Here is a 19,985-nt window from a genome sequence, read left to right as displayed (position 1 = left end):
TATTATGTGCCTAAGAGAGAATCATGCGACCACATTCTCAAGTGCACGGCAAACTCGGAGATATCAGGAAGCCGAACGAGAGGCGAGAAAGTAAGTGGTATTCGGAAAACACAAGCGCGAGGAGCGGAAGGGACTGGTAAAGGACAATGGCGAATAGAAAAAATTCAGGGGGGCACTTTGTTGACCTAAAGTGCGATGAGGCGAAATTCTTCAGCGCGCCGTTGCTGCTTGTGTCACTGATGTGTGGTTAAGATGTTAATTAAGTGCGCAATTGTTTCTGAATCTTAAACGCTGGAAACACTGGAGGGCGTTTGGGAGGCATCCGTCTGATTCGACGTCTTTCTGCAAAACCTCCCCAGCGTCCTATACAAGGAGATTTACATATACGTTGGCAGGAAGTAGCGTAGCCATTAGTACGCTCGGCCGCGGAACAGATGGATGGGGGTTCGAATCCCGTCGTGCACAAAGATTTTTTTTTCTGGTCTGATTATAAAAGCGTGACAACTTTCTGCTGACAACCTTCTGCCGACAACGATGAGGCATTAAAGGCTTCGAGAAAGCAATTCTCTTAAAATGCGGAAGTTTCCTTAATATTTCCTATCCGCAAGTATTAACTATGTGCTGACTTCAAAGAATCCTTTTGATATCATTCACTGCTAGTTAGGCTTTTCATTCCAGACCATTCAATCTTTCCTTTATCGTCCGCATTGTTTCTGAGCTAACAGCCTGAAGAGCGGGGATGACACAGCAAGATTTCGTCCGCGATTATCCGTCAGTTGTGCTTCCATGCGCCTTTCTTTTTATCTCCTTTTTTAAAGTTTAAGCGGTTTAGAGTCCCAAAGCGACTCAGGCTATGAGGGACGCCGTAGTGAAGAGCTCCGGAAATTTCGACCACCTGGGGTTCTTTATCGTGCACTGACACCGCACATTGCACGGGCCTCTAGCATTTCGCCCCCATCGAAATGCAACCGTTGCGGCTGGGATCGAACCCGTGTCCTTCGGGTCAGCAGCCGAGCGCCGTAACCACTGAGCCACCTGGGCAGCTTCTTTTAATATGTAGGCCCTAAACCAATGGATACCAACCCCGAACGAAATAGTTTGCTGTCCGCATTCTCTCTCCTAGCGCGAGCGCTCCGTCTCGCGACACTGCCTGCTCATCGTCGTCTTCTGCGTGGCAAAAATCCGTGCTTTCGCACTGATTAGATTGTAGTAAGCATTCTCTGTAGTTTTAAGAGATACGCTTTTGTTTGGATGTGAAGCACTACGTAACAAATACAAAAGGCAGAGGACGATTGTACAAGTCAATCCACATCATCAACGCGCTCCTCGTGAACGTGCTCACGTCTCCTCCTCCACGTCCTAAAACCAAACCAAAACAGCATTCCAAGCAGCAACTTATGTCTAAGCGCTCTAAAACACCTTTGATTCGGCAGTTCACAAAAAAATCGGTCCCAGTCTACTTCCCATTTTGCGGGGACGAAGAAGTCACATCAACAGCTAAAATGCATTTTTATCCGTGCGTGTGGCGTTTTGGATTCTTTCCAAGCTTGGTTCAAAGTGCGTTAAACACTCGACATATTTCAGAAAAAATTGCAGCAGCTAATGTTTTTCAGTAGGCACAATGGCGTCGTACATGGTTTATGGTTTATGGGGTTTAACGTCCCAAAGCAACTCAGGCTATGAGGGACGCCGTAGTGAAGGGCTCCGGAAATTTCGACCACCTGGGGTTCTTTAACGTGCACTGACATCGCACAGTACACGGGCCTCTAGAATTTCGTACATGATCACAGCTTTCTATTCACAGTTCCAAATACAAACTTTCATTGAAGCTTAAGGTGGCGGTTCCACTGCCGCCATCTTGCGAGTAGTTCATATTCTGCCACCAGGCTACGACACTGATCCATCACTGAGAAAGTGTCTACCCGTCTTGCCCCCAGCGAACCGAGACTGGTTTTGGTTGAGATGTTGAGATACGTGTCCGGTCCTTTCTTGACCCGTGCACCTGTGCTGCGTGAGGGTTCTTTTGTTGCTGCGCCTGCCTTCAGAGGATTACAAACGAACCATGGCAAGCCCGGCTGCTAGTCCTCGTCGTGCGGGGGGGGGAGGTGTTGGCTGGGGTGGTTCCGCATGCTTCTTTCTCTGCCTGTCCCTTGCCAAAGCCAAAGAGAGTGGGGCGAGCCGGGGCAAAGAGGGTACCGTCTTTGTCCAAACGGCGTCAGAGGTGAGGTGATCCTTGTTCGGGATAAGGATGCCAGCACGGGAACAGAGGACCGTTTCCTTCTCTCTCTTGTTTAGCCTTGGCTAAATAGCCGCAGAAAGCTGTACCGTCGATGTTACTATCTGGAGGGCCTCCTTTGAGGGAATGTGCCGTTTCGTTCTTGAGTTTTACGCGACTACAGACTTTCCTGTTTTCAATGTCGTGACATATATTAGTGGGAGCAAAGAAAAAGAAAAAAATAATGCTGCCCAGCCCGCATCGCAAAAGGCGCAACGTCGACACAGTGGAAACTTGGGAGAGTTAGTGATAACTGTCGACATAACTGCACAGAGCAAATTAGTAAGTAAGCGAAAAGAGGAAGCGGACGCCAAAAATAAGGAAGGTGTGAAATAAAGAAAATTAATTATGTTTATGTCCCATGTATATATTTCTAGCGTTTTTTTTTTTTTCAATGAACCTTATAGTTGAAATCGGTGCCTTTCTTGTGTCCTTCCTTCTGCCCTCGTCTTTTGCGCGTTCAATCACTTCGTCACTGTTGATGCATAGTAATATTAGTAGTAGTCGGAACACTCCTGGTCTAGAGTGTAACCTGCTAACTATAGCGCTGAAAAAAAATATATTTTTTATCAAATGATATTGCATCTATGATAAGAAAACTATAACAAAGACAGCTATACAATTTAGTCAACGCTCAGCGTATGCCTGTCCAACCTTATAAACTATGGTTGGTAAAGAAAAAGGCAGAGAGAAGTGGGCAATTGTCAATTTCTGTTTACCCTTGAGATGAATCGACATTGTGCAAGAGACGTGAAATTGCTATTGAGAGGGTTAGCACCGCAGGGTGTCGGAATGTGTTTACCTCAGAAGCAAATATTCGTCGTACATGCGGCGGCACCTTGCAACCAATTCCGATCAACTTCGACGGAATTTTGCCAAGGCTCACAAAAATGCAGTATACCGATGCATACCATTCACGAGGCGGACTCGAGACTTTTTTATAGACATTGTACGAAGAAGAACGGGGGGGGGGGGGGGGGGGGGGGGGGGGGGGGGGAGGTGTGCAGGAATGCTGCCAAAAAAAAGGGGTCGGCTACAAAGCGATAGTTCTGTAGGCACTTAGGGCGACCCCCTCCCCTCTCTCGTTTGGACCCTCAACTGCGTGCTCTTATTCATTTTAGACGTACGTCTTTCTTGTATCCAGTTTGCATCATTAGGTTGCTTATTCCCTCCAGAATTTTCCATCGCGTGTTGAAATGTATATCTTTCTAACCTTGCGTCGATTTGCCTCGATTTGGTTGGGTCAAAGATTGAAAAAGTGCGCCCGCGTATGTGTTTGTGTATGCGTGCGTGTCCACGCGCGCGTACCTGGAAACTGTAGGAACAGCTGCTATTTTCACACCGTCTATTGTCAGGAAACTATAGCCTCGTTTACATGAACCCGACTTCGGCGGGTCGAGCCAGGAGATCGAGTTGAGCAAGGTCAGCCCAACTTGACTGCATGTTGACATGAACTCGATTTTAGCGAGTCGCGACCGGTTCAACAGCAGCGGCACCAAGCGTCGAACGGCGCAGCGGGAAAGGGCAGTGGCAGCCGGGAAGATTGCGGCATGCACGGCTGCCTCGCAGGCGCTACGGCGCAAGCGAATAACAGGTTCGCATTTATCACCCCTCCTTCCACTAACCCTACTCAGACCGGTTTACGTGCTGTCTGCTGTTGGGGTCGAGTGAGTCAACCCAGCCCCTGCAGCGGAGTTGACTGGACTCGCTCCCTCGACTCCCGGATCCGACTCGTTTACATGAACCCAGTAACCGGTTTTCAGCTCAAATCCTCCACTCAACCCGTCATGTAAACACCGCTTATAACGTGCTTGTAATCATTTTCCGAGAATTCCTTTTCCTGCGGCGCTAGTCTACCCCGCCTGCAGGAGGGGCGCGCAGCAAGGGGAGGGGGCGGTCCTTTGTGCCAGTTCCCGAAAAGGGGACTTCTCAGCACTATAGTCGGTTACAACAAAAGAACGAAGCGGCACACGCAACTCAGACGGAGCTCTCCAGCCAATCACGTCGATTTGTGTGGCTGTGCATGCAGCCAAGTCTGCGAAAGAGAACGAAGGAGTCGGCGCTTTGTCCCCGTGTCGCCGACGGTGGATGTCCTTTGTTCGGGATAAGGCTAAAAGAATAATAGCGCAAAAAGAAAGGAAGAGATTTTGCTGCCCCGGCATCCGCCATCGTCTCTAGGAGCACCTGAGCAGGAGCAGGGGAAAAGACAGGGAGAAAGGCGAAGGTACTAGTAGGTGTGGTGCCCCCGTTAATTGTCTCAGCTGCACTGGCCACTAAAGGGGGAGGGGGGGGGAGAGGGCTGGGCTGCTCACCTTTCGCATAGATCCGCGCGAGAGCGTCTTTTTCGCAAAAGCGCTGAATGCTACAGGTGGGGTCATATTCGGCAACAGACGGTCGTGGCAGCTTCAGTCTCCACTGCTGTCGTGGCGCACCTGTGGTGACCGAACAGAAAACTGTTCGGTCGACGCGCTTGGCTGGGCGGTCTCCTTTGATGGGCATGTGCTGCTTCGTTCTTGAGTTGTACCCGACTTATATACCACATGGATTCATTTCAGCGGTGGAACATGGCGCCCTCTGAACCACGGCATTCGTTTGAAAGAAGTGCGAGTCTAGTTCAGGAAAACTGCACCTGCTCCATGGTTAGTGCTGAAATAGTGCAGGTGCAGCCGCCATGGAAGCAGATGATGGTTTGCGGGTTGTGATAAACGGCGGAGACTCAAGTAACTTTCACTCGTCGACAAGCTAGAACGCTGCTCGAGTTCTCCAAAGAAACGTATCGAGGCTGGTTCATGGCAACATGTTATTGTGATGTGCGGTTTGCACATTTCTTCATGAGATACGAGAGGTTGGCTGCCGCTGATGTAGGCTGTAAACAGCTGGCTCCAATTCATTGGCATCGCAAAGGCTAGCAACGACCAGGCCTGCACTCGACCATCCGTTTTGGAAGCAGACAGTGCCAAACTGCGCTCAAAGTGCCGGAACTAGCGGTACACACCCGCCGCACCGCCGCTGCCGCAGAACTTTGCCGAACTGGTGAATTGAGTGCAGGCGAATCGAGCGCTCTCCAACTTCCCCTCCACAGCGCTAGCCGGAACAACGAACAACCGGCAGCACGAAGCGAAAGCCTGTCTCTTCCCTTTCCTGTCGCTTTAGCAATGCCAAAGCTGTCCTCGAAAAATAATACGACGCCCAGAATGCGTTTCGTAGCGTCAGGTGAAAAAAATTGGCAGTGGCTTAGCTCTGCTATGCCTGGATATACGTAGCGTCAAGTGATCCGGTGTTTCGGCCGCACGTTTCGCCTTGGCTGCTCGACGGCAAACTGCCAGGCGACAACCTCGGGATCGGAAGAATTTACATTTTCCAGTCTTCTGCGCCGTTTGGCAGCGGCTCGACTCTCCTTAGCTTACCAGAGCTTACATGTTGAGCGCGACCGTCATTTCTCCGCGCACCCTCCTCGCGCATGCGCAGTAGCGCGCGGCGCAACTGTCGTAAACACGAGGTCACGCGTCGGAGAGGAGCGCACGCCGGCGGCGCCGACAGCGAGGAGCTCGCACCGGCGGACCTGCGCCTCTCGTGACGTCACGCGGTTCTCGCGCTGCGCATAACAGGCGGCGCACACTCGCGCAAAACTCGGCTCTGACCCGCGTAGTGTGGCTTTACTAGCTTTACGCTACAAAACAATCCAGCAAAGCAATATGGCGGAAATCTGCTTGGAAGTTCGACACACACTACATAGGGCAAAATCGAGGGAAACGTGCGAACATCGTAGAGGTATCGTTCCCTCTCGTGAACACCTCCTGATTGTAAATGTTTAGCAGCGCCACACTCGTTATTTTTTTGAACTGTGATTATTTAGTACACGTGCATGTGTGTAGATGGCGCTACTTACTAAATTTATCTACATTTATCGCATGTCGCTGCGTTATTGCTATTATTGTTTGTATTCTGCGGACTTTGTTCTTGGCAATTGTTACAAGTTGATTAAAGGAATGAGAGACCGACATTTTAAGAGTATATTTGCCAGAAAAAAAGAAGCCGCGGAACGTTTCAAGAGCTTGTGTCCTTCATGAGGAGAACAAAAAAGGTAGCTAAAATCAACTAGACATTGCGCATTCCCCAAAAGCCGTAGAGTAAAGGCGATGCTTAGCCGCGTAGAGCGAAGTATTAAGTTTCTTCACGCAAAATCTCAAAACTGCCACGCGCTGGTCACCTGAACAATTTTGCATTCCGTTTTTAACTATTTCGAAAAAACGCTAAATTTGATCAGGAATAACTTTTAAACTAAACAAGGCAGACGGATGAAATTTTCAGAATAGAAGGGCGATTAGACGATCTCAAACTGTACAAAAAGGCGCCGCAATGCAATGCATATCCCAAAAGTTATTGCAGATTACATTGTTCTGTTTTCTATGCTTTTCAAACATGTGTGGCTAATAAACTAATCTATACACGTACTTCTAAATGCTTAAATATGTTGATTAGCATCCGATCTCAAAGTATCTCGAAAGATATTTCTCTAGGTGCAAGAGGTTTTTCACAATTTTGCATTTCCTGAGACAAGTTGAGCTCAACTGCCAGTTTTCATCTTTGCGTTTTCTTTTACAGTTGAAACAAATTTGCAGCTACCGTTAAACAAAATGCATCTTTTGAAAGCAGAGAAAAGTAGCTTTTCGGAGATATCTGAACCATATTTATGAAGCGAACGAGCGAGGTACAGTCGACGTACAAATATCACCAAAAATGGTTCCCGCTCACCGTCCGAGTGGGACCGCCACCTTAACGTCAGAACTAATGTCCAGAAATCAGCGCTGAAGGCAAATATGGCGATTTCAGGTTCCCGATGCTATTCGTGCACCCCGCCTCTGTTCCTTACTGCCGAAGGTGCAACACGCTCGCTCAGACAGGCACTCGACTGGTGATCGGGTTACTGGAGTGGTCAGCAAGAGATTTCAGTTTCGATCCTGCTTGATTAAAGCGCAGTAACACAGCGTGACGCAAGCCTATTAAAACAATCGATGAACGCCCCCTGCTAACTACACTTTTTATCGGTTTACCACCTTTATCATCCATTGCACTTTTAAGTTATTCGCATTAGTTCCGTTCCGGCACGCCGCGACTATCTTATCAACCATACACGTCCCTCCAGCGCTTACTTAAACAATAAACGACCCTTTACTATGGGCTTATTTTGCCAGACACGTCTGGTGACACCTGTAACGCTTATTATGTCCGTATCTTGCATTGCTGTCTGCCATGGGTTGTAATAGTGTGTTTTGGAGTGCCTCCGGGTGTCTGAAGTACCTTGAGTAAACAGCAAAATGTGCTGTCATTGAATCATCACCACTACGAGGGGGTACCCAAAAGAAACCGGACTAAATTTTTTGGTCGGCAAAGCTTCTGTGGTACCGCATTTTGCCACTAGGAGTGCATAGAACGAACATTCCAGAGTCAGTAAGCCGAGTGCAGTCGTTGAAGGAGGTCAGACTAGTTTAGGCAGAGTTTTAGAGTGACGACTGTTTTGTGTGAGTGTCGTTTTTGCAATGGCTGATTTTCGTGAACAGCGTGCGCCGGTGAAATTCTGAATTTTGCTAGGAAAAAGTTGAATGAAAACTCTTGAAACATTAAGAAAGACGTACAAGGACGATGCTATGGGGACAACTCAAGTGTTTCTGAATCGAATCCTGAATCAAAGCAACAATCATTCCAATGGAAAACTTCAAATTCACCTCGCCTCAAGAAAGCTCGTCAGGTGAAACCAAACCTCAAAACAATGCTGATTTGTTTTTTCGACGTGAGAGGAGTCGTCCATTGAGAATTTGTTCCGCAGGGTCAGACAGTTAGCCAGGCTTTCTACTTAAATGTTTTGAAAAGATTGGGCAACAGTGTGCGGTGTAAGCGGCCAGATTTGTGGCGGTCGGGTGACTGGTTTTTCCATCATGGCAATGCCCCTGCTCACACAGCCCTGTCTCTACGAAAATTTTGGACCAAAAATGGCATGACCCCTATTCCTCAACCCTCATACTCTCCCGACCTTGCCCCGTGCTACTTTCTTTGTTTCCTAGAATGAAAAAATAGGTGAATGGAAAGCGTTTCGCTGATGTTGCTGAGGTGAAGAAAAAGACGACGGAGGCACTGTCAAGCATCATAAAAGATGAATTTAAACAATGTTTTGAAAAATGGAATGAAAGATTCGACAAGCGCATCATTGCAAGTGGGGAATACTTTGAAGGAGATTGAAGGTCTGTGCTTAAAATGTGAACAAATAAGTTCAAACAAAAATAAGTCCGGTTTCTTTTGGGTACCCCCTCGTATGAGCCTGCTTTTCTAAATCCTGATAGGGAATGAAACAGGCCTGTTCTGTTCAGACAGAATCTGTGACACAGATCGACCGCCAATTCGGGCGTTGTACTCCTGTTTTTGGTGACAAAAGACCTGAAGTGGTGCCTCAAGAATGCCATTCTTCGATCTGTTGTTATATATATATATATTTTGCAGGCGCCGCCGCGGTGGTTCAGTAATTATGGCGCTCGACATCTGGCCCAAAAGACGCGGATTCGATCCCGCGGCAGTCGAATTTCGATGGAGGCGAAATTCTAGAGGCCCGTGTACTGTGCGATTTCAGTGCACGTTAAAGAACCCCGAGGTGGTCGAAATTTCCGGAGCCCTTCACTACGGCGTCCATCACAGCGTGAGTCACTCTGGGACGTTAAGCCCGCATAAACTAAGTATTATTTATAATTTTGTTTATTTATTTATTCACCAAGGACCATGGCTAGAACGCCCAAGACGAGTGGATTTCCTGCGACGCGTGGTATATCTTTTTATTTATTTTTTTGGTTCCCAAAACATATGCAAACCAAGGATGAGCAGGCAAAAGGTGCTAGAAACACCTGACTGAGGCCTGCCCTCCAACAGGAAAAAAAACAAGATCCTCGCCAGACACCGCTAAGTTCCAGTCCACATCGGACTATAATGGGACTTCTATGAAACTTTTAATAAAAAAATTGCGAGGACACTTTGGCAACTTAAGAGTTGAGAAGCGAAAGCCGAGGACACTATGCCATGACGACTTCTGGTGTATGTGACGTCACACCGTTCCCGTGGTTTTATCGATATCGAAATTATATTTCGGAGATCTTAATTGTTACTTACGCATAATTACACATTTTTCCATCTAATTTGACACAAATCCTATGTTTTTCCGACCATTCTGTGACAATATTCACTATGCCGTGACCGCTTCCGATGTGTGTGACGTCACACCGTTCCCGTGGCTATACCCACTTCCGCGTTATTTCGACGCAATTTCGACATTGTTTTCTATAATTAATTAACTACTTAATCTACGGACATCAAACTTGGCTTCCAGGTTCATTTTTTCCTCCTCTATTGGAAGCAACCATTGGGTTTCTCCTATCTTTTTTAGTTTCCGAGTTAAATGCGTGTGACACGCTTTGTTAACGGACGACAGTATGAGCCATTAAAGCCTTAAAAAACTACAGCAGCCTAACGGCCTTTGGAATTAAGAGAGTGTTCACTATGCTCCGACGTAGTCGCCTTCTCAAGCCTTCCTCCTGGTCGGTTTCTTCGTCGGTTTCCTGTTTGCAGTGGCCAAATAACTGTCAGGCTTCTGGTTCTTCAAAGTAGGCTTAATTGTAGTTTACATTTAGCATGTATGCTGCCGCCTTAAGCTGTGTGTGCGTAACAACACGTTATTGCGTCTGAACACAGAGACTCCCAGGCAGGTCGATGATAAAGGTCACAGAAAATCTGTTGGATGAACTGCTGCAATTTCTTTTTCGCATACGTTCACGAAAACACCCAGACTCGAGAAATATATCCTTGATAACGCTGACAAAACGAACTTAAGCTCAGGTCTGAAGAGGATATATACCAGGTGTTTCACGTAAGACTTTACACAATATTTAAGAATAGGATTTTGGAATTAGACGACAGGTGTTTTCGGCATAGCATTGTCTATAGTACATCAAAGTGCAGCTAAGACGTGCTAGCTAGCAGGCTGGTTAACTAATATTTAATAGTTAACTTTTTAACTATTACTGTTAGGCTCTTTAATTGTTAAGAGGCGTGTAGCCTACCGTAATTAATATCCACATGAGCTTTTAGAATTTCCAAAAGGCGGTCACCCTCGGCGTTGTGGCCCAACAAATTTTGGCTAACTGCGTGCGCTTCCGAGAAGCTTGCAGGCAAAGCAACCCCTCCAGTACTCGTAAGTCTATGAAATAGGCGAAATTTGTATGGCCACAGAGCCTAGCGTAACCGCATTTTCAAAATTCTAATAACTGATACCGGCATTACTTACGGTGGGCTACACGCTTGTCAGTAATTAATGAGCCTAACTATAATGTTGAGAATGTACCTCTGCAATATCAGTTAACCAGCCTGCTAGTATTCGGATGCACAGCACCGCTGACAATGCTATGACGAAAAAAGCGCTCTTCTAACTCAAAAAGCCTATATTTTGAAAATTGTGTAAAGTCTTAGGTGAAACACCCTGTATAGTAATAAGAGCCCCGTTAATGTAATAAGAGCCCCGTTAATGTGGACGATTCGCAGTATGAACCATTTTTCTGGAAAGCAAAACTTTTTCATGAATAAAATGAAATGAGCGGGTATCTTTAATATAGATACCCGCTCCTCGGACAATGAGCAGGAGGGGAATAAATTCAGGGGGCACTTTGGCTCTCTAGAGGGATGCAAGGCGAAAGCCTTTCCTGGCGCACTGTTTGGCATTGACTGCGAGACTGTTTGTGCTGTACTAGTGCTTTATTTGACAACACACTTTGACTGCCGACTCTGACTGCTTCTTTAGCACTACTCTCTCTCTGCTTCGATGAGTTCGGTTGTAACCATGGCTCTGTTCGCAGCAGATGACAACTATTTAATAGTTGTCGTCTGCTCCAAAAGGCGGCGTCAGGCATCCGTGGGTGACCTCAAAACTTCGAATCCGCACACTCTGACGTCATAACCATTCCGACCAACCCAAAAGCGTGACCCCGCTGCTAACAACCTTCTGCTGACAACCTTCTGTCGACAACCCTCTGTCGACAACGATGAGGCATTAAAGGCTTTCGCCTTGATACTCAGAACCCACTGGGGCCCGGGCATACATGGTCTGTTCTGAAAGTAGTAGGACTCATTTTTTAAAACAAAATTGAATAGTACAAACGATTACACCTACACGCTGCTGCCAATGAGTTTTACAGTTTTCGTACGCCTCCAGGAACGCCTGGATCGGAATGCTGTTTAGCTCCCTCGTCACGGCCTGTTGAACCACCTCTACCGATCCGTGATGCTTCCCCTCGAGCGTCGATTTTATTCTCGGGAATAGAAAAAAGTCTGGCAGGGCCAAGTCGAGGCTGTAGGGGAGCTGAGGCAGCGTTGCCGCCTTGTGCTGGGCAAAAAATCAGGGTCCTCATTCACATGATGAAGAAGATCCTAGCGGTTGGCCTTTTCCTCCTCTGACAACACTCCCGGCACCAACCTCGCGCACGATTTCCTCATGGATAAGTTTTCTGTCACGATCTCAAAAACTTGGGTTTGAGGAATGCTCAAGTCATCAGCAATCATTCTGATACTCATTCTACGATCACTGTTAAGTAAATGTTTCACTCGCTACACATTTTCGTTGGTCTTGCTGGTCGAAGGGCGTCTGGAGTGGTCGTCTTCTTCCACTCTTTCCTTACCTTCTCGGAAAAGCTTGTGCCACTCAAAAAACACCTGATCTACCCATGGAAGCGTCACCGTAGGCCTCCTCAATCATGTTGTGAGTCTCTTTGCCCGTTTTACCAAGATTTACTCAAAATTTGATCGCGTATCGCAGATTCAGTAAACGCTCGACGATTCTGCGTGACGAGACGTTTCGACAGGGGTTCACAGTACAAGCGACCTCCTCTCTTCAACGGCCGAGAGCCGACCGCCGATTTTCCCCAGCATTCCCAATATCCCCCTTCAGCGATCCTGCATGCGCAGACCATCTCTCGTCCGCCCGTTCGCCCAGGAAAAAACCAGTCCTACTACTTTCAGAACAGACCGTGTACTTGTTCTGTTAGCTCTTTCAGACACGCACGTGGGCTTAGTGACTGTACCACGGAGCAGTTCGCTGACCATTTCACTTTCGCCCTGCAGATGGTCGCCTGTCTCATCACCAACCTGCTGCTTCCTGGCCTGGCATGCGTATCTTCCGGTGCCTCATAAGGACGGGCTTTTCCCTGCCACGAAGATTGCCCGGTTTCAACTCGTCACCACCATTTCCATTAACGTCATCGTTGAAACAGGAGCTACCAGTCGTGGAGATATTCTGGAAGGATTCATCGCCTTCAACAGCAATGGACCAGCCAGCTATAAAGGAACAACCATCATCGACGCAGCTGCTCGGTGGCTGTAGGACGGTGCAGTTCTATTGCATTTTTATTTATTCAATACTGCAGACCATAAAGCTTCGGCCCAAGCAGAGGGCAAAACAGAAAAAAAAACAACTCGTAATATCAATTTGATTCTTCGACAATTCGAACATACGTTCTAGATAATGGAGAGCAATTTATCGTGCGCATGCAGTCATCGATTCTGACAAGAAAATAAGTAGTAGAGGGCATGTAAACAGAGCAATAGCAAATGGAAAAACGAAAATCATTGTCAATGTTTCCTTAATACTTTTTCAAAGTTTTCATTTAGTAGCATATTTTCTGGCTTTTTCTTTCCATCTGAGATGGTTAGGAAAAATATGAAAATTTAATTGTGTTCGTGCGAGCAAAGTACGGAGAAATAGAACAGTTATGATGGTGGCAATTCTTACGAGTGCCCAGAGGTTTTAGATAGTATGTAGGCGAAATACCAAATTTGCGCGCATACGCGAGAACATAAATGACAAACGTGTTCTGCTTATATGGAGAGGATTTATACCTTTTGCCGTCATTAGAACAATTGGTGAATCAGTTCACCGGTATTAGAGTATAAATTAAGCGGATAGAGCTCCACTGCACTTTTTCAACATCAGCTGTGTCTTTGTGTGGGTCTCAAGTTATCAATGTATATTTTAACCAGGGCCTAATTACCAAGCTACCGGCTATTAACTCTCCTTCGCTGAGTGTTCCTTTCGGATCATTTTTTTTAAAGACCAATTTTTTTTAAATGCGGATGATTTTATGTGTTCTATGTGATCACTTCAAGTTAGATGCAGTTTTATGGTAACATCAAGGTATTTCGAATTTGGAACATTAGTTGTAGGACTGTCATTTATGGGATAAGTTCGCTAACCGTTTCGCTCTCGCCATGCAAGTCTGTCAAAGACACGCACTTTTTGCTAAATACAGAGAGCTCGGCTACTCAGCCGCAGTACCCGGGTTCGAATCCGACCGCGGCGGCCGTTTTTCGATGGGGACGAAGCGCTAAAGGCGCCTATGTGCTGTGCTGTCAGTGCAACTTAAAGATCCCCAAGTAGTCGAAATTATTCCGGAGCCCTTCATTATGGTACCTCTTTTTTTTTCTTTCACTCCCATCTTCCACTCTTCCGTTGCGGCGTGGTTGAGGTGTCCACCGAGCAGTGAGACCATTACTGCGCCATTTCTTTTTCTCAAAAACCCCTCATAAGAATAAGCGATTGCTTTCTGGTACAGGTCCCGAGCCCATAGTGTTGCGCCAGAATTGCCAGTGAATGTATTTATGCCATCCGCCTGCTATTAATCCTATCCGGAGACGTCGAAACAAGCCCAGGCCTTTCCAGCCTGGACAGTTTACTGGCCAAATTACGAAAGCTAACCACAGGCCAAACGAAACTTGTGGAAGAGATAAAGGAGTTCAAAGTGCAGTTCACCACAAGATAAAAAGCAGTTAACGACCTTAATACGCGCATTACTGACTTGGAGGCCCATTTTCGAACCCTCATACCACTACGACAAGGCATTGAAGCATTGCAAACGACCTCCGCTGAAACAACTCGCCTCAACTCAGAGTTAGAAGCTCGTAATGATGACGCCGAAAACTGATTGTGCTGTTATAATGTAATCTTCTATGGAATCCCTGACCCCACTGCAAATGAGCCCTTCGTTCAGTTTGTGGAATTACTAATTTAAATCTGCCATGATAATCTAGGAGCCAACATTAACTCCATACAAAAACAGGCCCACCGCATAGGAAAAGACGCAAAAAGCTGGATACGTTCAATAATTTGAAATTCGCGCTTTGGAAAACGAAAGATGTTCTGCTGTCAAAAGACCGAATGCTGAAAGAAACGGAGTATAGTGTCGGCGAAGGTTTCTCCCGCAAAGATTTCTGTGCGGTAGAAGAAATTTTATCCGCACAAAAGCACCTCCTTTCTTTCCCTGAAGCTAAATGAGTTGCGTTCTCAGTACGCTACAAAACTTTGTGCATCGGCTCTAAACGATATATTTGCGGCGAATATCGCCGAGCACCCCAAAAAAATAATGTGCAGCAATCACCCCGCCGTCCAAAACAAAAGAATCAACCGAGACCTACCTCCAGAAATGACCTTTCGTTTACCACAACATTTAATAACATACGCAGTTATCTTCCACAGTGCGAGTTCCTATCTAACATAGTATCGCCTACAGGCAGCAACTTAATCTTTCTAGCAGAAACCTGGCTAAACAATGACGTCACTGATACAGAACGTTTGACGAGCTGCCCGTCTTGCAGTTTGACAGAACTGACCGTGAAGCTCAAGGGGCGGCCGCGTTCTTGTAGCAGTTCACCAGCAGATTTTATGTTCTCTTATTAATGTCTCATCAAAGCTCAAAACACCTCGGTTATAATCTCGCACATCATCAATAACAGTGCTACTGGTGGTTTGCTACAGACCTTCCCATGCCACTCCTTATTTCTGTAAGGAGCTCAATAACAACTTAACACAACACACAGCAGCCTACCCAAATAGCTCCATCCTTCTTTTCGGGAACTTTAACATATGGCGCATATGGCATATGGCGCATATTGCATATGGCGCATATATGGCAGGTTCTCTCAGATCATGAATGGCAGTTCGAATATCCCTCACGAGAAAAGTATACAACAGCTGTATCTTACCGGTACTCACCTATGGGGCAGAAATATGGAGGCTAACAAAGAGGGTTCAGATTAAGTTAAGAGCAAGCTATGGAAAGAAAAATGATAGGTGTAACGTTAAGAGATCAGAAGCGGGCGGAGTGGCTGAGAGAACAAACGCAGGTTAATAGTATCCTAGTTGAAATCAAGTGGAAGAAGTGGGCTTGGGCAGGCCATGTAGTGGATAGGCAAGATAACCGCTGGTCCTTAAGGGTAACGGAGAGGATTCCAAGAGAAGGCAAGCGTAGCAGGGGGCGGCAGAAAGTTAGGTGGGCGGATTAGATTAAGAAGATTGCGGGAATACGTGGACATGGGAGAGGCCTTTGTCTGGCAGTGGGCGTAGTCAGGCTGATGATGATGAATTTACTGTCTTCTTCAAATGTAGGTCCCGCCGGGACAAGAAACTTTATTGATGTCTGTATGAAGTTTAATTTAACGTAATTAGTTTCTGAGCCAACGCAAGTCTTGCGAAAATCCGCATTCATTCTGGACGCAATCTTGACCAATAATCCCAATGCAATCCATACATTACACACATTCGAGAAATTATTTACCAAACGTTATTCTTGCTACCTTCGCCATTCTTGCAACGCCAAATAAGGCACATAAGAAAACGTTAAGGCTATAGAAAGCGCAGCTATAGACCGTTTACAGCGCGCAGTTCTTCCGTTTGAGACCAGATGGCGCCACAGGTGCGCTCGGAACACGGCACCATTACTGGCCTCGTAAGTTGCCGGCGTGTACGCCTCGACGCAGCTGTGGAAATTTCGCGGGTGGTTGCCGAATGTGTTCTTTCTACGATGTGAAAAGGCAGAGGAAACACGTGCTGTGTTGTGGATTGCAAGAATTGCGACAGAGTTAAAGGTGCGGGATGTGGCCGTTTGCGAGCTTCAAGGAACCGAACTGCATAAGTATAATGCCAATGTTCACGCCCGTTCGACACGCACCCTTTCCGAACTGGCGAACGCAACAAACACGTTCGCCAGCGCTAGCTAGCTAATAAAGAAAAGTTTCGATCTTGGAAAATCTGCGAGTGTAAGTGCACAACACAGCCGCATGAAGAAGCTGTTCCGCCACCGAAACCATGACGGCGTGCTTTCAGTTGTTGTGCACTGTGCTGAGACCCCATTGATCGTTAGTGATGGTGTGTGGCCATTAGTAAAAGGAGCGCCCGAAGCCGAATTAGGAACGAAAAAAAAAAAAAGACGATTTGCGCTCCAACATGCTGCTGATGTTTATTATGCACCGCACTGCCGTGAGAGCCGACAACGCTTACCGTCAGTCCGTGTATTACACGCCGTCTTGGTGCTACTGTTCAATTTCGCTCCAATATGTAGCGCGGTTTCCGTGGACCGTATTCGGATTACAGCATTTAGTTTACGGCTGTTGTGCTAGGCGGTTTTCACTTGCTCGCGGTTCATGCGAGACAGTCACTAAAAGTGACTCCGCACGCTCAGAGTGAAGCTGATTAATTACAACCAAAGAGACCACGAGCATTTCCATGTCCGCATATCGAGCGTCGAGCGTACCAAAACTTTTTATATGAGGCTGACGTTATTGTGAAATTCGCCTAGCCAGCGCCTCCTCTATACTTTCTGTGCCTGGGAGAACGAGAGGCGAACAATGGGAGCCCGCCGTCGGGGCTAGTACGGCCTTTCGCCGCCACGCGCCGCCACCGGAGTAGGATCGCTGCCGCGCCGTCGCTCATAGAAACGCAGACCGTTTGCTGCTGTTCTGTCGTTGAGTTTTCGGTTGCATTCATGTTGTTTCAAGTAAAATCAAAACTTTTTTTAAAAGGGAGCTCGGAAGCACTTGTCGCTAAGGGTAACCGGACCATTTTAGTCGTTTCTTTCGCGGCTACTGCTGTGCAATGCGCTCGCGCGTCGTCTGCTGCGCTGATATGACAGTGCGCGCCTGCTTAAATCCACTGCGTGGAAAATTGTTCTTTCACCTCTAAGTTCGCTTGTCTGAGGGTCGTTATTTGAAAGCAGTGCTTGGCAGCAGCTAATACTGAAAGCTTGGGCTCTGGAAGAGCTCCGTTGCGTGCTGTTGTTTACTCATGTAAGTAGCACGTAAAGGCGTTAGACTGCTTCCAAAGCGGTACCTGATTCCACGTTTCCTCCGTAAAGTTTTCGAGAGTTACCATCGTCGCTACCGAAGCCAGAGTTGGCGCTAGAAAATGTGGAGCTTTGCCATGTGGTTTCATCAATTGATCTGCCGCGCACCTCCTGCAAGACTGCATGGTGTCTCGAGTCGCATCGTTGACGCTCAACTTGAGCGTGTATGGTACGCGCGAAAAATGCGCCCTGATGTCAGTGCCATCAGCTATGTAACGTGAGACGCTGCATCATCTGCCTGCACATAACGCTGCGCAGATATAGAGGTTCACATATTCAATAACAGTACGTTGTGAGTCAACACTTACTCAAACTCGAAAAAAAAAGTATTTATTGTGGAGGCTAACTTCTACACGGCTGTAAAACGTACGCCATCCTCAGAGGCTCGCGTACTTTCGCGAAAGGGGCTTTTTTGCGAAATGTTTAACTACGTCATGCTTGTCACTGACATTGAATGCGTAGTTGCAGAGAAGCGGCCTCAGGAAACGAACCGATATAAGGTTCATGAGCCTAAGCCTGTGCTCGTTGATGCCATCGCTCTTGCACTTCAGCAACTTTGAAGCGCGAAGAGCTGGGACAGCGTGCTCTACTAATGTGGTGAGAGGCTTTTTCAAGGTCTGATCGTCCTGCAGGGCACGGTCGGCAAAAGCTCTTAATGAATCGAGAACGAAGAGAAGTTGATCTGACGTAGAGCAGCCACCTCGGTCTTGGCTGCGGGTGAACTGAAGGAGTGGCTGGTTGCTAACCGGCTTCGTACACAAAGTAAGGCAGTTCTCGCAATCCATATGTTCGCCAACAACTCATGCAATGTAACCGCCCACATAAGCGGTAGCCGAGATCTGAAGCGACGGCAGGTGCTGTGGCAAAATTGTGGTAGTAAGCCTCTGAAGCACCAATCTTGCTCTCGACAGCTTCGGCGTTGCGTGCACAGTCAACGTCTGGGCAGGCTTTGGAGCTAGAGTAGGAGTTGGTTGCGCAGAAAAAAGGACGTCAGCGGGTATGAGTCTTGACATCGAAGCACATTATTTGTGGGCAATATTGGATGCTGAATTAGACGTAGCGATCCCGGTCTTCAGTAGCTTTTCGAGACCTGGCAATGCAGCCCGAACATCCAACATGTCGTTACACCCGGATGACATTCGCAAACTACCAAACAGGGATTCAATTGGATCGCTGTTGAATTTTCGGGTGAGGAAGAAAAAAAAACTTCTCTTCAGTCAGCAGATATTTGACACACGCCACTGTGGAATAGGAAGTGATCAGAATTGTCTGATAGGTTTCGTCTGTGAGAAATTCACGGGCATGCCCAGATCTTTTTTTTAGCCCTTCTAAATACATAGGGAAAGTCACTTCAAGCCATTCAAGCCGCGGATCAGCACTGTCGTCGAATTGGCGAGCATCCGGAAAATGTTGGTGTATGTGCTGCGTCGTGTTGCTGATATCGTGAAGCACGAACCACCAATAAACGTTCTTCATGAAGGTAATGGTTGGCCCTGCAGCTGAAAATGACACGGCAGAAGTGCGCCCAGCCCGATCCTTGAAAAAGAAACAAGAATCGTACTGCGCGCGGCCGATCAGCAGTAGCCGAGCGCCCGCCGCGCGCGACGTATTCTACTCACACAGCGCCACCTTGCGGCAGCCGCGAGCGGCGGCGGAGCCGGCGCCCGACGGCCTGAGGAGAGCGTTCGCCCAGGCACAGAAAGTATAAAGGAGGCGCTGGCCTAGCATGAACGCGCTGCCATGCGCGCGTTATAACAATTATATCGCGGAATCCTTCGAAATGATTGCACGCCAGCTTGTGACGGCTGCTTGATGCATGGTACTGCTACCATGATAGTCAACCTTTGTGTGTCTATTTATATTTGTCGCCTTTCTATGTTTATCCAAACGGTAGGAAATATTTCAGGTTTCCTAAGCACCGTTAGCAGGTTGTGAACAAATGCATACGATGTGCATGTGAGCGTTTTACAGCAGTGTCTGTACGCAGGTACACGATAGGACAACGACCTGTAAGGCCGCAGGAACATTCAACCTTGCCGTTTTATATACTGACAACAAAAAAAAAACATTAAGCAGAGCCTTCAGCGCATGCAAAGACAAGCATTCAGGCGATCCGTCCGTTCGCTCGAAGAGGCGGAGAGCTCAGCGGCTCTACGCGACATGAAGTCCTAACGCGTTTTCACGTCTGAAGTGATCAAATTAGGGTTGTCACGTGTCCTTCCAAGCTTTGGCCAAACCATAGTGCCATCTTCCCTCTCCTTTAGAACCGTGTCAGCCGAAACACTGTCTGTCGGAACCGAAACATCAGACGCAGCAGCCTTCGCGACGAGGCGCGCGCCGAGCGGTCAGGAGGCGAGTAATGGCGGCGTGATCACGTGATCAAAGATGGCAGCCCCCATGATACGCCGCTGTAAAGCCTGTATAACGCTATAAACCACGAACTTAGCAACTTCTTTCCCCCGTTTGAAGCTGCAGGTCCTGGACAGTCAGTACATGATAACTGGTCAACGTTT

Source organism: Amblyomma mixtum, chromosome 7 (genome assembly GCF_055824585.1).
Source record: "Amblyomma mixtum isolate Tamu chromosome 7, ASM5582458v1, whole genome shotgun sequence".
In the NCBI taxonomy this organism is placed as follows: Eukaryota; Metazoa; Arthropoda; class Arachnida; order Ixodida; family Ixodidae; genus Amblyomma; species Amblyomma mixtum.
Note: the sequence above shows the minus strand (reverse complement) of the source record.